Source organism: Zonotrichia leucophrys, chromosome 7, assembly GCF_028769735.1.
Source record: "Zonotrichia leucophrys gambelii isolate GWCS_2022_RI chromosome 7, RI_Zleu_2.0, whole genome shotgun sequence".
Classification (NCBI taxonomy): Eukaryota; Metazoa; Chordata; class Aves; order Passeriformes; family Passerellidae; genus Zonotrichia; species Zonotrichia leucophrys.
The window spans coordinates 17,499,950-17,506,409 of NC_088177.1; positions in this window are offsets into that span (position 1 = coordinate 17,499,950).

Genomic DNA, 6,460 nt, shown 5'->3' on the forward strand with positions numbered 1-6,460 from the left:
AAAAAAGCTTAAAGTGCAGATGGTCAGTGTGCAAATGATTGGTTTTATACAAATTTTCCCTCATTCCTTATACTGAGGAATGTACTACTGTGATGTGCAATGCAATAGAAGATTGGATTTACATTAAAGGATCAGATTTGGATGATCATATATAGGTTAGTGTTTATTTGGACACTGTAGACACATCACTCTTTTCAGCAGTACCTTGGCTTAGCTCCAGTAATGTAACATTATTTCACTTCCTGAAACTAGATGAAAATAGGAAAAAAAAAAGTGCAGTGCCAAGAGTTTCATAACATTTATGATTATTTGTGCTTTGTTTTTGGTTATCATGACATTTTTTTTGATGTTAAGATAAGAAACCCAGAAGATGAAAACCTTTAGCTAATGAATTATTCTCAGTGGATTTGCAAGCTGTTAAAGCCCTCTGTGACTGTATGACACAAGTGAAGACTTCCCATAAGTTAAGCCTTTTCATCTGTCAAATTAAAAAGTACAGAAATCCAATGCATTGGATTTTCGGGTTTCTCTCCCTCAAATGAATACTGGAAATGTTCTTGTCCACTAGGCAAAAAGGTTAATTCATATGAATCCTCTTGACTTCCCCCAAACATAAATGGCTGGGATCACAATAGTAAAATCTGATGTACTTGTAGAAATTCAGCACTACTGCTTTCCTATGGTTACAACATGTTGATTTCTATGCATGCTTTCCTGACATATTCCCATTATATGTGATGCTACATGCACAGTCCTTTATTAACAGTTCCCATGTCTTTGGGGTGAGTTAGGATTCTTTCCTGTTTTCCTCAGATGTAACTCTGGCTGCACCTGAATAGAGCAGGGTGCACACTAGAAAATAAACACATTCCACAGAGAAATTGCTACTTCAGTCTTCATGGGGACTCACACACTGTGCAAGCAAGAGTATAACTTTTCAGAGCCCTGCACTGAGGCAATGGGCAGTTTACCTTCAACAGACTCAAAACCACAGGAAACCAGCCTGCTTTTCTGGAGCAGATGTCTTTTCTCCTATTTCCAACAACTATTGCTCTCCCCCAGCCCTCCCTGATCCCCCTTATCTCTCCTTTGCCAAAACGTTCATGTGAAAAAAACAGAAACTCCCACTGCCTTCTCTAACATTCTGTAACAGAGATGGGCAGTGCACAACACATGGCAATACCTTTCCAGACTGACAAATGCCTTTTCAAAGTTAAGTTACAATACATTTGAGGCAAAGCTACTACAGGGTGAAAGTTGGAAAAATTATAATTGCTCTCACCTGGAGATGAGGACATAAAAATAGCTGAAGTAGTACTAGAATGTGAAAGCTTCCAAAGTGTTATGTCCTTGGTATAAGTTTCACTGAAGAAAAAACAATTTTCAGTCAGCCTCAAAAATTATTTAGTAATGAAAATGCAAAATGCTATTGTCTGTAGAAACCTTTTACTCTAATGATAAATTAGACATCCAAAATTTCTAATGTCCTTAATATCCTGACAAGAAGCTATGACATACTGACAAAAGGATGCACACCTTGCAACATTTTCAGCTGCTCTAACCTTAGACATCAGTAACTTAACAAAAGAGGACATATAATTAATGTAATTCATAAGAAATTAATATTAAAAAGAAATTTTGCTTAGCACTATTAATTACCTTCACACAAATACTAAGGAGACAAGTACAAAAAAGCAAAATATAACCTTTTGGCAAACCATGTAAAAAGAAAATAAAATTATATATCAGTATTTCCCATCTGCCTTCTTTTTCATTTCCTTATCATTTAGAAGAAACAAAAAGGACTTGATGAATCATTACTGAAGGTCACCATTTACTACCATGGGATCAGCAGCAGGCTATGAAAAACACATCCTTTGAAGGGATAACTTTGCCTATACCACAGCAAGAAGTGTTAAAAGACAAAGAACACTCTTCTGTATTACACAAAGATATTTTCTCAGCTAATCAGCTCTTTACAAGGCAATGGGCCAAGCTGAATGTCCAAAATATAAGCTTCTTTGCCATGGCTATTAAAAAGCAAAACATGAAAAGGCTTAAAGGATCAACCAGAAAAACATTTGGGTGAGATGAAAATGTAATCTTTCACAAGATTTCTGGACAGATAACTGTTCAGCAGGTGAAAGTATTAATTGAAAGAATCAGCCTAGGTGCCAAAATCTGCAGGACATATTACTTGACCTGTCCCACCTCTTTAGTGCTGCACAAGAGACTTAATGAGAGTAAAAACCATTTCCAGCTCCCCAGCAGGTTTTCTGTAATATGAAAGAGTCCCTGAGTGACTGTGGGGTGGTCCAGCCCCTGGGAGGCCACACTCCCCTACAATCTGAGCAGAGAGAGGGGAGAGCCCTGGGAGGGAAAGCATTGCTGGGGTTTGCTCCTGCCACCTGCAGCTGGTCCATGAGCCCTCCAGAGCTGCTGCCATCTGGAACTGTCAGTGCCAGGGCAGGCATTCATCCAGCCAGGGACTCAAGGGGCTCCACAGGAGCTCCCCCCTCCTCTGGAATACAGGGAGGGAACCCACTGCACCAGGCCACCATCTGGGCTAATCTGGTTAGAGCTCAAATCTGCAGTCCCCAGTCCAGCAAAACCCCCATGGGTACCTTTGAGCACTTACCTGAGTTGGTCTTCTGGCCTTGGACTGAGAAAAATATTAATAGAGAGAGGAAAAAAACACATGGCTGACTTTTGATTTAGAAACATCTAAACCTTTCATGGAAAGTGTATTAATTGCCAATATTAAAGCAATATACTACCAATGGCAATTTATTAAATTATTGGAATAGTTCTTGAGTACAGAAATGAAATCTGGTGCAGTTCCTAATGCTTCCAAATAGTTACTGAAATGTGCATAAAGATCACCGAATTGGAGTTGAAATCATGATGATAAAAGCAATTGTCAGTTTCTGTTGGCACTTGCAGAGATTTAATTTTAGAACTGTACCCTCAGGCAAGTAATATAGCATTAGACCCATAGACACTGCATCAAAAAATAATACTGAAATGTCACTTGTAAAACACACTTTCATGATCTTGCTATTTGACTTATAAATGTGTCAGTCAGACCTGCAGAGAAAGCCTCCAGTGAGGTAATACCAATGGATCATGCTTTTGTAAAATTAGAAATGTTCCATAACTGAAGAAAATGACTGCATTGTTTCTTTACAATATTCTTGCTGAAGCAAGTAAATAGAGTCTGTGGGGAAACAGTCCAACATCATGAGAGAAATGACATAAAGACTGTGAAGGCATCAAGACATTAGTGAGGCTGAAAAGAGAATCACAAATCTGTATCAGAACCCCAGGGAATTTAAAGATCTGTACTGACAGTAATGGAACAATCCTTGGTTTTACCCAGTGGAGGGAGAGCAGAAAAGGCTCGAGCATGTGGCACAGAGCTGCCACATCACTGATATCACTAAGACTCAAATCTCAGAATATTTATCTGGTGGCCCTCTTCATGTTTGTTTACACCTCTAGACATGGTTATTTGAATTACACATTTAGTCAGTAATTTGACTAAAATCTTCAAATTATCTCTTTAGGAATCTCAATGCTTACCACACCAGCAACACTTACATGTAAACACACTTGGTAAGCAAATACAGCAGATAGTAGGTGAGCAAGCTACCCTGGCAATGAATTCTCTTTAAATGATTGGAAGGAAGCAGTAACATCTTTGGCAACTAAGCAGCAGGTTACCCTAGTGACATTAATTCCTTCTGCATCCCACATAGGATTGAATGTGGAATTAGCAGAGCTTGAAAATGCCCCTGCAGCTCAGGCAGAAATAATTTACTTCTTACTGTAAATTGAGGCTTCTCTTCAATTTACGCTTGAGCTTCAATGCCCTTTATCAGACAGGGTAGCATGAATATACATTTCACTAACAGCCGTGATCAGCAATGGAAACTCAGCTTATCATGGACTGAGAGAACTATCAAACGCTTGAGCCACATTCATCCTGCCACAGAACAAATAAACATTAATGCCAGAAAAATAAAGCCACTCTGAAAGCCTGAGGAATCAACAAAGAAGCTTTTTGCCTGTGCCTAATCCAGCTAAACCTTCTTATAGTCCCATTCAAAACAGACACTTGACATGATTTCCATCCACAATAGCTCTCTTACACATTCTATCCTTTTCCATTTATGAAAAGACTAAGTTTATATTTAAGAGTCCACACAGTCATCTAAAGCACAGATGCTGAAACTATTATTTTGGCTAAGAGTTCAATTCAGAATGGTGAAAATTAATAGGGCTTTACCTTCCCAAACACTTTTGTCGTATCAAGAGAGAAGACATTTATTCAGTGGATGTAAAATATACAAATGATGGTGCCTTTAAAGCCAGCATTCAGCCAGATCTCTGTGTAGAAGTGTCACCATACCATATCCAGCACAATTACAAAAATAACCACCAAATCCTAATGGCCACAAATATAATCTCACTCCCTGCTCAGGCTCAAAGTGAAAGGAAGAGCTTGATTTTTTATATTTTTACCATGTTCTTACTGCAAGGTGTTATACAACTCCAGTGTTAGTTTCCACCAGACATTTTTTCCTTGGTATCACATGGAAAAAAACAGCAGTGGCCAACTATCAGTTTGCAATAATGGAAGCATTAATTCCACAAGAATATATATGTAAGTTGCTCTATTTATTTAATGAAGTGTAAGCTACCTGACCACCTTGAAACGTGAACAATATCTAAAAATAAAGACTCCAAACTGAAGCCACAATGGCACACATTACCATGCCACAAAATATGAGGCAGGGGGCTGGAACTGGATGATCTCTAAAGTTCTTTCCAACCCAGGCCATTCTAAGATCCTGTGACTGTGCTTTAGATTAACCATGTGCCTAAATTCAAATACAAACTTAACTCCTTAACTGAAAAGGGACAAATTTGGATATGCACCTCAAGTTAAGCCAAACATCAACAAGTACAACCATTGCATGAAATCACATTCAAATTCACAAATTGCTCAGGAGAAGTGTATGATGACAGAGAAGAATTGACAGTAGCCAAGAAGATTAGAAGAAGTAACAATATTTGAATTCTTCACACTAAAAAAGAACAACAAAGTATTTGGGTACACAGAATAAATAAAAACAGGGTATAAGAAATGAGGCCCAAATAAGAACCCCAGAGTGATGAACAGTACAGGTTGAGCTTTCTACCCAAATGTCTGTCTGGCTGTGTTAGCTGTAGAAAAGAGAAGGGGTGTACACTGCTCAATACTGCTGAATGTGAACTCTTGTTCATATCATCTCCGTACTGGAAACTAAATATGGAGTCCTGAAGATGCTTTGGAAGAGCAGAGCCAAGGACACAATCCTTGAAACATTACAAGCTCAAAGGACAGGAAAAAATAGGTAGAAAAGACTTGTCTGGAGTATGGCTGCAGAAGTTCTCTAAAAACTTTCGCAGGGAGAAAACAAATTTCTACATGCATTTACAGATTTATATGCTCTGATAAGCAGATGACACACTGCTTAGGACATCTGGAGTGCAGCTGGAACACATCAGAGTCACTCTTATCCTGGCAGAGTTGGATCAGGAATACCTGTCAGTTTTCAGCTAAGCTCACATCACTGTATTAGGCAACCATTTAAATTCCATGCTTGGCTTTGGGCTGGTATATGATTTCAGAGCAGGAATCACGTGGCAGTCATTCCAGGAGGACAGAAACCACATAGAAGTGTTCCTCTCACTGAGGAATGTGGGTTTGTTTTTATAGCAACATTACTAAGTTGAGGTAGGCAGCACAAATGTTCTACAGTTGTGTCTTTGCCTACTTTGCTTTATATAAAAACCAAAATGTTTTCTGTCTTCCTTATTTTGTGGTACAATTCACAGAACAAAGAATTTTGCCATGTCAACACCCTGCTGCTGGTTTTGGTTGATAGATGGAAGCCTTAGTTTTGTGTTTTACTACAACAGTTGTTTTACAAGGCAACTTTTGAGACTGCTTATACTCCATTTTACAAACTTTATAATAAAGACTGTGTATTATGAAACTTGGGTTTACATGTTGAAAAGCTGAAAGTATGGACATAACACTCCACCTGACAGATATCCAGATTTCCAGAGTGAGGGTTTGCCTGCAGACAGACTGACTGCATCACCACTTGCAGCCTACAGGAGCTGTTCTCCACTGCCTGATATCTTGTATGAAACACCAGCTCCCAGATTTAATGAAGTCTGAGTGTGTGGTACAGATCATAAATACAGATTTCAAAAGCATGACTCCAGAGATTGCTTTCAGTATTCTATGAACAATCCTGCAGCTATGGAGTGCAGTCCACAACACAAAAACATACCTCACTCTAAGGGCTCTGGTTCAGGAGACAAAGATGCCATTACTTAACAGCTCAGACTGGAGATGATGTGAGTTGGACTAATGTGACCAGATTACTGCAAGGTGAGTACTCTG